Source organism: Crocodylus siamensis, chromosome 3 (assembly GCF_052110815.1).
Source record: "Crocodylus siamensis isolate JL-2025a chromosome 3, ASM5211081v1, whole genome shotgun sequence".
Taxonomy (NCBI): domain Eukaryota; kingdom Metazoa; phylum Chordata; order Crocodylia; family Crocodylidae; genus Crocodylus; species Crocodylus siamensis.
In genome coordinates, this window is record NC_143397.1 from 79,288,160 (window position 1) to 79,302,347 (window position 14,188).

A 14,188-nucleotide genomic window follows, 5' to 3' on the forward strand; every position below is an offset into this window, starting at 1 on the left:
TCCTCTGCCTCATGGATTCCCCTCAGCCTGCTAACCTCCTCCAGGAGCCCCTGCACCCGTTTCTCCAGGGTCCTAAGGCGGATACCTACAGGATAGGTGCAGGAGTCCCCAAGTCCCTGCCCCCCCAGACCTTGCCGGGGAGTTCCCGCAGGCCAGGGGGTTGGAGGACGGCAGCCCCCCCAAGGGCTCCGTCTGGGTGGAGGCCTCGGACAAACCCCGGGAAGGCTGCGCCCCCCGGGCAGGGGCCCTGGCAGAACTCCGTGTCGACACCATCGCAGGAGTTACTGCCCTTACTAGCAGAGCAGGGGTCAGCCTCTGGGCCCCGCCTGCTCACCCGCCGGCACGAACGCCGCCGCAAACGCCGGCACGCTCTTACACACCACGCCTGTTTGCGCGCTCTGTTCGCGCAGCTCGGGAGCGCGGCTCCCTACCGGCTCGGCTAAGAGGGACCCGGGGGGCTTCCCCTCCAGATCCAGCTCAGCTGCGCCGGCCCCTCAGTCCCTCAGCCCCACTTACCTTAGGGGGATCAGCTGCTGCTGTCCCCTCAGCTGCTCCGCTCGCCACTGCTGCTGCTGCACTCTCCTCCGCTGTCCTCCGCTCCGGGTCCAGGAAGGAGGCACACGTGTGGGAAGGGCACACGTGCGCCTGTGTCCCTCCTCTCCCCACTGCTCCTGGCCTCCAAGTGCCGGAAGCTACGTCAAACCGCCGTTTATAAAGGAGGTGGTTTGAATTACCCGCCACTGCTTTACCCACCAATCAGGCGCTCCGGTATCACCGGAAGTGAATGTCGATGATCCCGCCCCCTGTGCACCCCCACTGGGGGGATCCGGTGAGACTGGAGCCTGCTCCCCTAGGTTAGTCCCGGGGCGCACTCCCTGGCTTGGGGGACAACCCCCCTAGCCCTCACCTGTTTGTGCGCTCTGTTCGCGCGGCTCGGGAGCGCGGCTCCCTACCGGCTCGGCTAAGAGGGACCCGGGGGGCTTCCCCTCCGGATCCGGCTCACCTGCACCGGCCCCTCAGTCCCTCAGCCCCACTTACCTTAGGGGGATCAGCTGCTGCTGCCCCCTCAGCTGCTCCGCTCGCCGCCGCTGCTGCTGCACTCTCCTCCGCTCTCCTCCGCTCCGGGTCCAGAAAGGAGGCACACGTGTGGGAAGGGCACACGTGCGCCTGTGTCCCTCCTCTCCCCACTGCTCCTGGTTAAACTAGAGCTGATTTCAATAGCGAGCAGTAGCAGTGTTAAAGGAAAGGAACATGAGGATACATGCTTCTGATGACATGAAAAAATAAATAAAATTCTCCTCCAACTATAATACAGTGTGGTGCATCTACACGTGCAATTAGCACAGAGCAATACACTCCAGCTCAGTTCACACCTCCCAGAACCACAGCAGTTAGAGCTAAGGCAAAGCATCCCTGGGCTGGCACCAGGGTCGGGGGATCAGCCCCAGGCTCCAGGTCACAGCATTGGATAGCAGAGAGGCTGGCTGGTATCTATAGTGGGACTAGCTGCGCTGATGCCAGTGACTAGGTACAGAAATTACATATACACTGGAAGAAGTGATTAGAAACTGATCTAAACCTGTAACAGAACAGAAGTTCAGTGCACATAGACTGGTGCAAAGTGGTGGAATCCAGTTTAAGATAGACCTAGTAGCATATTTAATCAGTTTAAGTTAGACTGGTCTATCAAACTGTTGTGCCAGGTCCCCTCCTGACTCAAGTTAGATTGCAGACCACTGGCATCCCAGGATGCTTTGCAGCTTCCCTGAGAAACCCCCTCCTCACAGAGCAGGTGCGCTAGCCTGGACCCACACTCATTTGCTCCTAGGCTGTCATAAAGCTGAGACAGAAAAGCCTCTGCTGCCCTACCATGTGTCCTACCTCCATTTGTCAGCTGGACCATGCTTTGGTAAGTGGAAAGTAGAGATGCCTACCCTGCCTCTCCTTCCCCTTGATCCAGCCAGAACCACTCGGGAGGCACATTGTTAAGGGCTTTCTCCCCTCCTCTGCTGACTGGACCACCCCCTGCCAGCTGGTAGGGATGGGGGGGAGAGGAATATGGGGGGATAGCAGAGGCCTCTGCCCAGCCCTGGCTCCTGATGACCGTGCCATAACTGCAGGAGCGGATGCACTATGGAAGCTTTCTTCTCTCACCTCTAGATTGGCCTGGCACAGCTGCCTTGCCCAGCCCCTCTGGGGAATGTAGCTGTGCTGGGCCAGTTAGCGGGGGCAGTGTGGGGAGAAAGCCCTCACAGCATGCCACCACAGTGATTCTGGCTGGGTTGAGGGGGAGTGTGGGCCTCCACTTTACCCTCATCCCTCCCCCTGCTGTCATGGGCAGCTGTGGGTTGGGGTGGGGCTGGGGACAGATTCTCTTCTGGCTCTCCCCCCACTCCATGGGCCTGACAGTAAGGCGGGAAGGTGCCCAGAATACAGTCAGATGTGGCTAGCAGGTCATCTGAGCTTGGCTGCCTTTGGCAGTGTCCAGCAAGCTGGGAGGTGTGCAGGAGTGCCCCCAGCCTACTCTTCTGGGCCAGTGCAGGAATCTCTGCCCCCACCAATGATAGAACACATGTTCTGTCCCTTCCCAAACTATTCTTCACAGCTTAGAGAAACCTGTGAAGGTTTGATTAATTCTGCCTAGGACTTTTTTTTTTTTTTGTCTGTACTGAGCCAGTATATAGATTCATAGATGTTAGGGTCAGAAGGGACCTCAATAGATCATCGAGCTTGACACCCTGCATAGGCAGGAAAGAGTGCTGGGTTCAGATGATCCCAGCCAGATGCCCATCCAACCTCCTCTTGAAGACCCCCAGGATAGGGGAGAGGACCATCTCCCTTGGGAGCCCTTTCCAGACCTTGGCTACTCTAACTGTGAAGAAGTTCCTCCTAATGTCCAGTCCAAATCTGCTCTCTGCTAGCTTATGGCCATTATTTCTTGTGACCCCCAGGGGAACCTTGGTGAGTAGAGCCTCACCAATTCCCTTCTGCACCCCCATGATGAATTTATAGGCAGCCACAAGGTTGCCTCTCAACCTTCTCTTGCAGAGGCTGAAGAGGTCCAGGTGCCCTAGTCTCTCCTCGTAGGGCTTGGCCTGCAAGCCCTTAACCATATGCATGGCCCTTCTCTGGACCCTCTCCAGGGTATCCACATCCCTCTTGAAATGTGGTGCCCAAAACGTCATGCAGTATTCCGAGTGCAGTCTGACCAGTGCCCGATAGAGGGGAAATATCACTTCCTTGGTTCTTTTTGTCATACATCTGCTGATGCACGGTAAAGTGCAGTTAGCTTTTCTGATGACTTTTTGTCACACTGACAACTTACATTCATCTTGGAGTCCACTAGGACTCTAAGACCCTTTCCATTTCCGTGCTACTGAGCAGGTCATTTCCTAGGCAGTAGGTGTGCTGGACATTTTTCCTCCCTAGGTGCAGCACTTCGCATTTCTCCTTGTTAAATTGCATTCTATTGTTTTCTGCCCATTTGTCCTACCTGTCCAGGTCTGCCTGTAGTTGTTCCCTGCCCTCTGGTGTGTCCACTTCACCCCACATTTTTGTATCATCTGCAAACTTGGGCAGAGTACACTTCACTCCCTCGTCCAAGTCACTGATGAAGACATTGAAGAGTATCAGTCCAAGGACCGAGCCCTGCGAGACCCCACTGCCCACACCCTTCCAGGTTGATACTGACCCATCCACTACCACTCTCTGGGTATGACCCTCTAGCCAATTTGCCACCCACTGGACTGTGTAATCATCCAAGTCACAGCCTCTTAACTTGTTCACCAGTATGGGGTGGGATACCATATTGAAAGCCTTCCTGAAGTCTAAGTAAATGATATCAACCCCTAGTCCTGTGTCAAGGTATTTTGTAACATGGTCATAAAAAGAGACTAGATTAGTCAGGCATGATCTACCTGCTACAAACCCATGCTGGTTTCCCCTTAGCATAATTTTTCTTGCTGGGCTGTCATGAATATGAGTCTTAATAATCTTTTCAAAGACTTTGCCAAGGTTGGAGGTGAGACTGACTGGCCTGTATTTGCCTCGGTCCTCCTTCCTCCCGATCTTGAAAACAGGGATGACATTGGCCCTTTTCCAGTCCTCCGGGACCTGTCCCATGCACCATGAGTGCTCAAATATTCTTGCCAGTGGCTGTGCAATGTTATCAGCCAGTGCCTTCAGTACCCTTAGATGGCACTCATCCGGGCCTGCCAACTTAAACGCATCCAGTCCTTCCAAGTGTTTCTGCAACATCTCAAGGTCAACACTTGGTAGTCTGGCACCCAGCTGTTGCCTCTCTACAATCCCATTGTGAGACTTGTCTTGAACCTTGTTTAGGAAGAATGCGGCAAAGAACTCATTGAGGAGTTCAGCCTTGTCCCCCTTGTCTGTCACCAATTGCTATTGCCCATTCAGTAGTGGTCCTATACCACCCCGGGCCTTCCTTTTACTCCCTATATATCTGAAAAACTATTTTTTGTTATCCTTAACTTGGGATGCTGTCCTCAGCTCCATGGTAGCTTTGGCCTTTCTAACTGCCTCCCTACAACTGCGAACTGAGGAGGTATACTCCTCTTTAGTAATCTCTCCATTTCCACTGCTTATATGACCACCCTTTTTGCCCTTAGGCTGCTCTGGATTTCTCTGGTTATCCAAGCAAGCCTCTTGGCCCCTTTCCCCCTTTTCCCCCACATTGGAATCATCTCCCTCTGTGCCCAAAGGATTGTTGCCTTAAGGCACAGCCACCTTTCCTGGGCTCCCATCTCACCAAATCGCTTACTCTGCAGTGCATCACTGACTAAACACCTGAGTTTGCTGAAGTCAGCCTTCCTAAATTTTAGCACTTCCACCCTAGTAGTTACCTTACACACTTTATGGCTTATGACAAGTGAGAAGCCCCAGACAAGGGCGCAGCAAGAAGCCCTGGAGAAAGGGGCAGCAACCAACGAAAGCCAGAAAGGCTACATTGGGAGTGAGCCAACCCTGAGCACCAAAAGGGCACAGTATCAGGAGTGTGCCAACTCTGAGTACCAAGTTAGGCATAGTATGGGGAGACTGCCAACCCCAAGTGCCTAGTAAGGCAGAGAGTGACAAGGTCTCAGAGAACCCGAGCGCCCAGTGAGGTGCAGGTTGAAACAGGGCTGTGGAGAGCCCGAGTGCCCAGTGAGGCATAGTGAGAGACAGGGGCTGTGGAGAGTACAAGTGAAAGTGAAGTGTTGAGTAAGACTGAAGAACGTCCGGTACATCTGCAAGACTTGGGGTGTGGTAAAGGGGTGATTGGAGCCACGCATAGCCCATAAGTCTGGGGTGCACTGAGACTCCATGATAGAGCAGAGCCAGTGTACAATAGAAAACCATGTCCAAGAAGACGGATAGGCAGCCTTCCTATTATACCATAACATCAAAGACATGGCAGGAAAGACTTGACGGTGCTTTGAGACAACCTTGGCATGGTAAGGGGGTGCTAGGACCACCCCTAGGATCCCGCTTTGTAACAACTTTTAAAACCAACTTGTAAATAGGATACTGTTCTCTACCGATATATTTTTCTGAATTTTTCACATTCATTTCGAATGTCAGGTTTCATCTGTAGCTTATAAAACACTCTGGGAAATAAATTAGCATGCTCATCTCTGGGTTTGGAGAACAGCTGCTACTTAAAACATAGCACAATGATTAAGAAAGACCAAAATCTTAAAAAACTTAAAATCTGATAGAACTTGCCTTCATCCTGTAAATACTTAAACATTTGAATAACTTTACTTACACAGTAGGCTTATTGACTTGATGTGATTACTTACATGAGAAATGCTATACTTACAAGGTAAAAGCCTTGATTTTGATTTCTTCAGTGACAAACATTTAACCTCTAACATTTGCAGGATTTCAGGCCTCAGCAACTTCATGCAATGAATATATCATTCTTTTTCATATGCACCTTCCTCTCCAGTCACATCAACACTACCCATGCACTGAAATTAATTTTTTTGTCACTGGAAAGATAAGAAGTTGAGTCAGTCTGTCATGAAAAGAAAGTTTAGATGTTTTAGGTCTGGAACTTTAATACACCCTTCAAAACAATTCGTCTCATAAAAAAGAAGAGGAGAGAGCTGGCAAAGCTTGGCACAGTTGAAAGTAAAACACACACTGCATTAAACAAAGACTTTACCAAGGAGAGAAGACTACCAGACCTGGGTAACTGGAATCAATAGAGAAACTTCATTACACGGTAAAGAAATCCATCCTAGCAATCAGGGGGTTACAAAGGTTCCTTCTGTATTGTCTTATTTGGACAAAGTTAGATGACTGTATTTAAGCAAGTCAGCATGATTAGCTGCCTCTTAACAGGCTGATAGCATCTCACATGAAGAAGACTCAAATTGCAACCATATACTATGATCTGGAAGGTATGTAAGATGAACATACCTGTTTTTACAACTGATTGATACTACAGCTAGATATGTATTATATGGGGGAAAGGGAAACAGTGGAGAGGCAAGATATGACTGCATCACTGTATGTATAACATCCAAACTAGCAAAGTTTGTCATTTTAAAGATTACCAAGGGCTTCCATGTTCCAAATGAGGTGGTGTGGGAGTTCTCAAAATAGATTGTAGGAATATTATAAAGCTTTTTTAGAAAACAAGCCAATTTTGGCTGCCAAAATAGGGGAAAAGGCACCAGGCTAACTAAGGTTATTTAAAGAAAGTCTGTAAAACACAACGGCTCGGGGAACAATTCTTAATGTATGCATTTTCTGCTGAAATATCCTGCAAATTGAATACTACTGTGTAGTAAGAGGTTATGCTTCATAGTAGGAAAGCAAGTCTACAAAGGAGCTCCTGGATTCAGTCCCTACCTAGTCCCCAACCACGTTATAAAAACCTACTCAGAACATTACAAAGCTCAATCTTTAAACTAGCTAAATTGTTTGTTTCCATTATTCCTACTGGAAGATGTTCCAATCCCTCACTCTGATTTAGAAACTGCCTTCCTATTTCCAGCCAAAATATTGTTGTGGTCAATTCATACCGACTTGGTCTTGTCAGGCCTTTACCCATTAGCTTAAATAGCTGTACTCTTCCCTTGGAATTTACCCACAATGTATTTATAGACAAAAATCATATTCCCTCTCGGCTTTTGTTTTACAGAACAAAAAGAACTTGGCCTCTTTAGTCTTCTCTTGTACGATAGACTCTCCATTTCCCTGCTCACCCTAAGGTTCTTCCCTGTACCTTCTCCAGTTTGAAATTAATATTTAATAATATTCCATACAAGGTCTTTTTTCTTTCCATTTTGAAATAAAATCGTTTCTAAGATAGCAGCATTCCAGCCTGTATTATTCTTTTAATTTCTTTTTCTTTAAAGAGGTCATTATAAGGATTGATTAACCTATTTATCTGATATCTTCAAGACAGCATGTCTCCAGAAAGTATTCTATCACCAGAAGCAGGTAAACCAGAAGGAGAATTCTAAGACATTTACACACTTGCAACTGTAATTGTGACAGCTCTGCAACTATTCTATTATTTATTAAACACCTGACAGGGTACTCAAAGGTACATAAAATAAAGGAAAAAACAGTGCAATTCAGTCCTGAATACCAAAAGCCCATATGGAAGCCCTATATCAAAACCTAACCTAGCTAAATCCTTTTAGCTATTTTTTAATGTAAGAGAAAGTCTCCTTTGTTTGATGGAGTTTATTTTCTGTGTGAGATCAAATATCTAGGGTTAATGTTGTACTATATAACTGATGAAGGAGTTCCCTTTTTATTATTTATTTTAAAAAGTTACAACTCACATTTATTATTAATTTTTTGAAAGCTCTTAATTCTATTTAAAGCAATAAATCAAAGGTGAGCAATACCTTAAATTCAAGAGTCAAAAGATATAACAATAAGAAATGAGAACAAATGCTTGTGTGTAAAGTGTTTCTCTTCAAGAGGCAGATTTGTCCCTTGTGTGTGCATGTGTGTATGCATGTATTAGTGATGAAAGTCACAAAAAACTTTTTACTTGAACAACAAGGGTATGAATAAACTCTAGTTTATGCACTTGTGGGAATACATGATCTATTCTCTGTGCCTGTAAAGGAGTGGCAGATGGAAAGAGAAGAACAGGGCCATGAAGGAAAAGTATCATGAAGCAAGGGAATAAATTAACAAAGGGATTTTTTTCAGTCTGACTACAAAGTCTTTAGGAAAATTACATCTCTTGGCTACAGATTACATTTCTAAGGAGAGTAGTAGAAGTCCCATCAGAGGTTTGTAAGACCCAGCTAAACAAAGCCTTGGCTGGGATGATACTGTTGGGGATGGCCTGCTTTAAACAGGGGATTGGACTGGATGACCTCCTGAGGTCTCTTCCAAAACCAATTTTCTATGATTCTATGGAGGCAAAATTGGGTTGGACAACACACTAATATATATACACAATAGAAAATAATTATTGATTGGAAGGAGGTAAACAATAAAACTGGCTGGTCTCATCCAACTTTAATGTCTACAATTCCATGCAACAGCAAGTAATCAGAATGAATAATAGATACTGAATCTAATTTACATGTTAGTTGACTTTTTCATGCTTAACTATTCCAGTGTGAACAGCTAATTGGCAGCCAACTATTAATTGGCTAGTCAAAGCCAAAAGGCCAGCTGGCACTATTTTACATCTTTCTCTCCCAGGGTTTTTAGATGGATTCTGGGTAAGATGGGAATAGTGTTTTACAGCAGCAATTAGTTTATTCCTGGGGCAAAGTACAAATAGAAGTGGGTATGTGTATACAGCTAGCAACTTGTTTTCCATTCCACTGTGACCGCAGAAACGACAGTCAGTTGGCTGTGGGCCATACAAATCAAAATGCCAGCTGGCAAATATTGGGTTATTGCCCTCCCCCCCATAGCTTGAGGAATGCATGTTGGATGGTAAAAAGATATTTCATTAACTGAAATATACTAAATGGTGTATTTATTAATGAATATTTAACCAGTCAGCAATAAACTAACTGGTAACTGAAATACAAGTGCCTAGCTATCATGGCCTTGTAGTGATATCCAGAGTCCCTGAAAAAGAAAATGCTTAGCATATTTTTGTGTAGAAACCCCCTAAGAACTACCTGTGGGAGAATTACAACAGACTCGCTAGTTTTCAGGGTATCTGAAGTTCATATATTTATACATTTTCTTTTTTTTACTTGACCTCATCCCTGCAACGGTTGGGACAGAAATCCTGGGAGACAGAACCTTGTTGTAAGATTTCTAGTGCCTCTTACTTCTAATTGAGTTGGAAATACCACAACACTAGCTATCATGATATGGATAGTACACTCATTGATGAATAATATAAGAAAAGAAAGCAAAAGAATCTGACTTTATAACGCTTATTTTGAACAACTCTGGATGCCCTCCATACCTATACTGGCAGCTAGCCATGTGAGATGTAGTCTGTAGTCTGTGTTAGTCTGAAGTTAGTCCGAAGGCAGCATACATATACACCTTTATAAACTATGGGTGAGTCCACACATGCAAGCACATGTGCTTACAACAGCTCAAATAGAAGTGGTGAAAATTTGAGCTGGGGCTTTTTGCCTCATCGCACGTGCTCAGACATGCATTTTCTTGTGGAGGAAATTGTGCTACTTGGGGGAAAATAACCCCACCTAGCTCCTCCTGGATTTGCAGCCAGGGGGAGCCAGAGCCCGGGACCAGCACCTGTGCTGTCCCCATCCATACAAAAAGCTGCTCTGCTCAGGGCTACTTGCTGCTTCTGGGGAGGAGACTCTCAAAGGAAGTTGGCCATGTCCCTTCCTGTCAGGCTGTTCCTGCTGTGGCTGGTTGCTGCAAGCTTGGTCTTAGGAGCTTTTGGGGAGAAGATGGCCAAGCCATTTCCTGCCTCTGGCTACTATTAGCTGCTGGCTTGGTCTCAGAGCTTTTGGAGTGAGTTGGCCACACTGCTTCCTGCCTTGGGTCACTGCTGCTGTTGCTACCCCCAGCAGGGCGGGGCCCACTGCACTGCACTGCACCCTAGCACTGCACCCCAGCTTCTGCACCCCTGTTCTGGTCTGCTGCCCAGCCCAGTGCCAAGCCACAGTTGGGGGTCAGGTTGGGGAGGGAGCCTGGGCTACCTGTGGGCCCCTCCCCCACCATCACTGCCAGAGCCTAAAGGAACCTTACCTGACCCAGCTGCCCTGGCAGGCCACTCTCACTTTCACCTCCACTTTCACCAGAAGCACAACCTGAGTGGCTGAACTGGATGGCTCCTTCCATCACTGCTGTTGTTGTTGCTGCTGCTGCCGCCATTGTTGCTGCTGCTGCCCCCCCTCAGGAGAGAGGGAGATTCCCTCCTGTACCACCTGACACCATACCTGCACTGGATCACTTCCTAATGGACTGACTGTACCTACCCTCCCCACAGTTACCCCACTTCATCTGATTCTGGTTTGTCTTCCTGCCTATTGCTCTGCTGCTGAGTGACCGGCTGGAGGCCTGAGGGGCTTCTGAACAGATCTTCTGGAGACAAAGCCCCTCCACTGCTCCAGCCATTTTTTACACCTCCCTCAGCACCCTTCCCTGTTTTTTGCTTGTGCGGTAAGTCCTGTGGTCCACTCCCCCTGGCCTGTTGTTTGTTGCATGGCTGAGTAAGCCAGCTCGAATTTCTCCAGCCCTTGTGTGTGTATTTTTTCTCCCCTTCCCCACCACATTCTCAAAGTATAGGCCTCCTGTTTTGTTTTGTTTTTTCCCTGTGGGGCTGTGGCTCAGTGAGTTTCAGCCCATTTCCTCTCTTCCGCTCTATCCCCCTTCTGCCCTACAACCCCAGCCTGCCCCTATTAGATTCACCAGCTGCACAGGATATTTTCTTTTTCTTCCCTGCCCTCATGTGAAACAATGGCAGGGCAGGAACCTTCTGGGGGGATGCAGATGCCCCCACAAAGCTTCCTGCAGCCCGCACTATGGGAATGGATCCCAGCCAAGCTTCCAAGGAGACACATGCCCCTGCAGCCTCCACCCCAGAGGCAGAGTTCAACCAACCTCCTCCAGGGGTAGAAAAGCCTGCAACCTCTGCTGCAGGGGCAAGTGGGACTCTGGTTGGGAGCCAACAGGGCCAGAAGGACCTCCCCAGAGGGGTTCCCAAGCCCTCTTTCCTATCATTGGGGACCAAGGGCAAGGGCAGTGGGAAGGGCTCCTCTTCAGCCTCCTCCACAGCTGGGGGTGGGAAGGGCAAGGGCCCTGCTCCAAAGTCTAGACCACTAGTACCTGAGGGGACCAGGTGCACTACACCAGCCAGCACACCCACTCAGCCTGTCCCTGGCCCTAGCTCAGGCCCCACCAATGTGGGCCCCAGGGTGGGGGGAACTGCAGCTATGTACAGGCAGCTGTGGGGAGACCCAAAGCCAGGGGGCCTGGATGCTCCACCACTGGCCCTTCCAGCCTGGGCAGTGGGGCCCTCTTTCTGGCACTCACCCACAGGCATGGGGTGAAGTGCCAACTGCCCAAGTGGGAGAACCTGCATTTTGTGACCTGGGTGCAGGCCCTGAATCAGGTAGTGGAGGCCCCCAAGATCATGGCAGCCTCACACTTTCATGGCAAGGGTTTTTTTTTTTCCTTGCCTTGGAGGCCGCTGCACAAAAAGCGGGGGGGGGGGGGGGGGCTTGTAGTGGAGGGTGAGTATGTCCCCCTTGAGCCTCTAGAAGAACTGGGGACCAGGGTGGTCCTCAGCTCCATCCCTCCCTATATCCCCCATTGGGCCCTGCTCCCTCAGCTCCAAACCCTGGGGAGAGTTATCTCCCCGGTGGTGGCCTTCTCACTGTGGTGCCAAGACCCTGGCCTTTGCCACATGTGCTCTTTCTGTCACCAGGTCATGATCCAGCTGGTGGCAGGAGCGCAGCTGGAGACTGAGGAGTGCTTTATAATTCCTTATCAGGGGGTCCTGGTGAGGATTTTCTATACATTGGGGGACCTGTGGGGCTTCCAGTGCTATGCCCCAGGGCACTTGCATCATGATTGCCCCATAGGCCAGGTGGGGAGAGCACCTGAGGGTTCCACTGGAAAAAGGAGTGCCTCTACCACTGGTGCCCCACCTCCCTCAGACTCCCCTGGCACCCCAACAACAACTATGAGCCCACCCATGAGCTCAAGGGACCCCCCCCAAATAAGTCTAGTGGAATCCTAGAGAGGGAGCCAGCAACTGGGGGGATAGAGGGAGCAGGCCCCCTTGCCCCTAGTCATAACCCCATTGTGGCTGCCCGCCCCAACCCTCACCTTTCTTTGCTGGAGCCTGTCCACCTAAGGACCACCTCATGGCTGAGTGTGTGCAGGTCCCCTCTGGGCATAAAGGCAAGAGGAAGACCCAAACACAGCTGGAGCCCTCTGACATGAAGGACTCCTCTTCCCCTCCCATAACCACCACATGTGGGGAAAGGAGCAGCCCAGCCTCCAGAGGCCACCCCATCTGTGCCTGACACCCCACCCCTGGGAAAGATCAAATGGGTGATCACCATGGAGGAGGTTTTGCCCATGAGCCACTGGGGACCTCAGCTTGCAGCTTCTCCTTAGAGTCATCACCACAGGTGTGTATGTGGCAAGCTTCATGAACACCCCAGTCTCCTGCCCCTTCTGCAGGCAGAGGGGAACCCTTGTGCACATGACCCTCGAGTGCACCAGGATGCAGCCTCTCCACCTCCAGAGCCTTCTCTTGAAGTTCTGGTTGAATTTCCCCCCCTCATCTCTTTGTTTCTGTTCACCCCATCTGCAGCCCCACCAAGTCCTGGGACCTCCTGGTCAACCTCCTCCTGGACCTGGCCAAGTGGGCCCTGTATTTGACCAGGAAGGAGGATCTGGATGGGAAGGTGCCTGGAGACTGTAGGGCCGCATTCCTCTCACTTGTCCATGCACATCTCCAGGTGGAGCATGAGTGGGTGGTGTCCACCGGCTCCTTGGATGCCTTTGAGGACTGGTGGGTGTGGCCTGGGAGAGCTCTGCTTGGTGGCCCCCTCAGATGCACTTATTTTCATGTTTTGACCTTTTGACTCACAAGACACTCCTTTTTGCCTTTTATGTCCCAAGAATTTTGTTGTATCTTTCACCCATTGGCCCCACACAATAGGGGCTATTAATTAGCCAGGTGGGCCTTAGAGTGAAGGATACAAATAGACAGGAACTTCTGGGGCCCAGCCACTTGGTACCTGGGGACATTACCCTTTGTGCCAGCTGGACTGCTGCAGCAGCACCCCAAAATCCATTTTTAAAAATACCACAAAATCCATGTTTCTCCACAATTAAAACAAAAGACAAACACACATCTATCTGTCTGTCTGTCTATCTGTCTGTCTATCTATCTCGAGAGAGAGAGACAGCAATCAGTAGGGCAATGCTTTATTAGTATATTTACAATGTTAAGGTAATGTGGAAGCCTACTAGTGTCTCTATCATCATGATAAAATAAATTCTAAATACCTATATGTGTTGATGTGTACTTTTGGTTTTCTTTGTACATGATGAGGGGATGATGTGGTGTTTGCAGGAAGGAGGTATGAAGGGGTGGGGGAGAAGGCAGGTGGGTGTATGTGGAGGGATGTGGGTTGGTGTGTGGGGTGATTGCTGGGGGAACTATAGGTGTAGGTGACCTTGTGGGTGGGTTCCCTAGCCACCACAGTGTATGCCCCCCACAGCACATGGATGCCATCCCACAGGTCCCCAGGCCCCCACCCAGGGTCCCAGCTTCCCCTGGAGGGCCAGAGGCCCCCCCTGCCCAGGGTCCCAGGAACCCTGGAGGGCCAAAGCCCCCCTGCCCAAGGTTCCAAACACCCCGTAGGGCCACAGCCACCCACCCAGGGCTCATAACTTACTTTTAGCAGCACCAGCAGGAGTACGGCACTCTGAGACATGATGGCATGATCCAGCATGGTGCACAGGGACCATATGCCAGATCCAACCAGGTCCTGTAGGCCCTGGGGACTGTTTGCCACCTGGCCAGGCCAAGCCGTTGGTGGCAGGATGAGGCATGGCACACAAGGACCATTTGCTAGGCCCAGCCGGGTCCTGCCACCACTGGGGCCCCTCTGCCAGGTGCTGCCTCTGTCCTGCTGTGCCTGCGGAGGAGGGAGGGTGGCATGTAGTGGGACCTGGGCCAGACCTGTGTGGTTCACCAGTCTGGCTTTGCACCAGAGTGGGTCACACAGCTCCA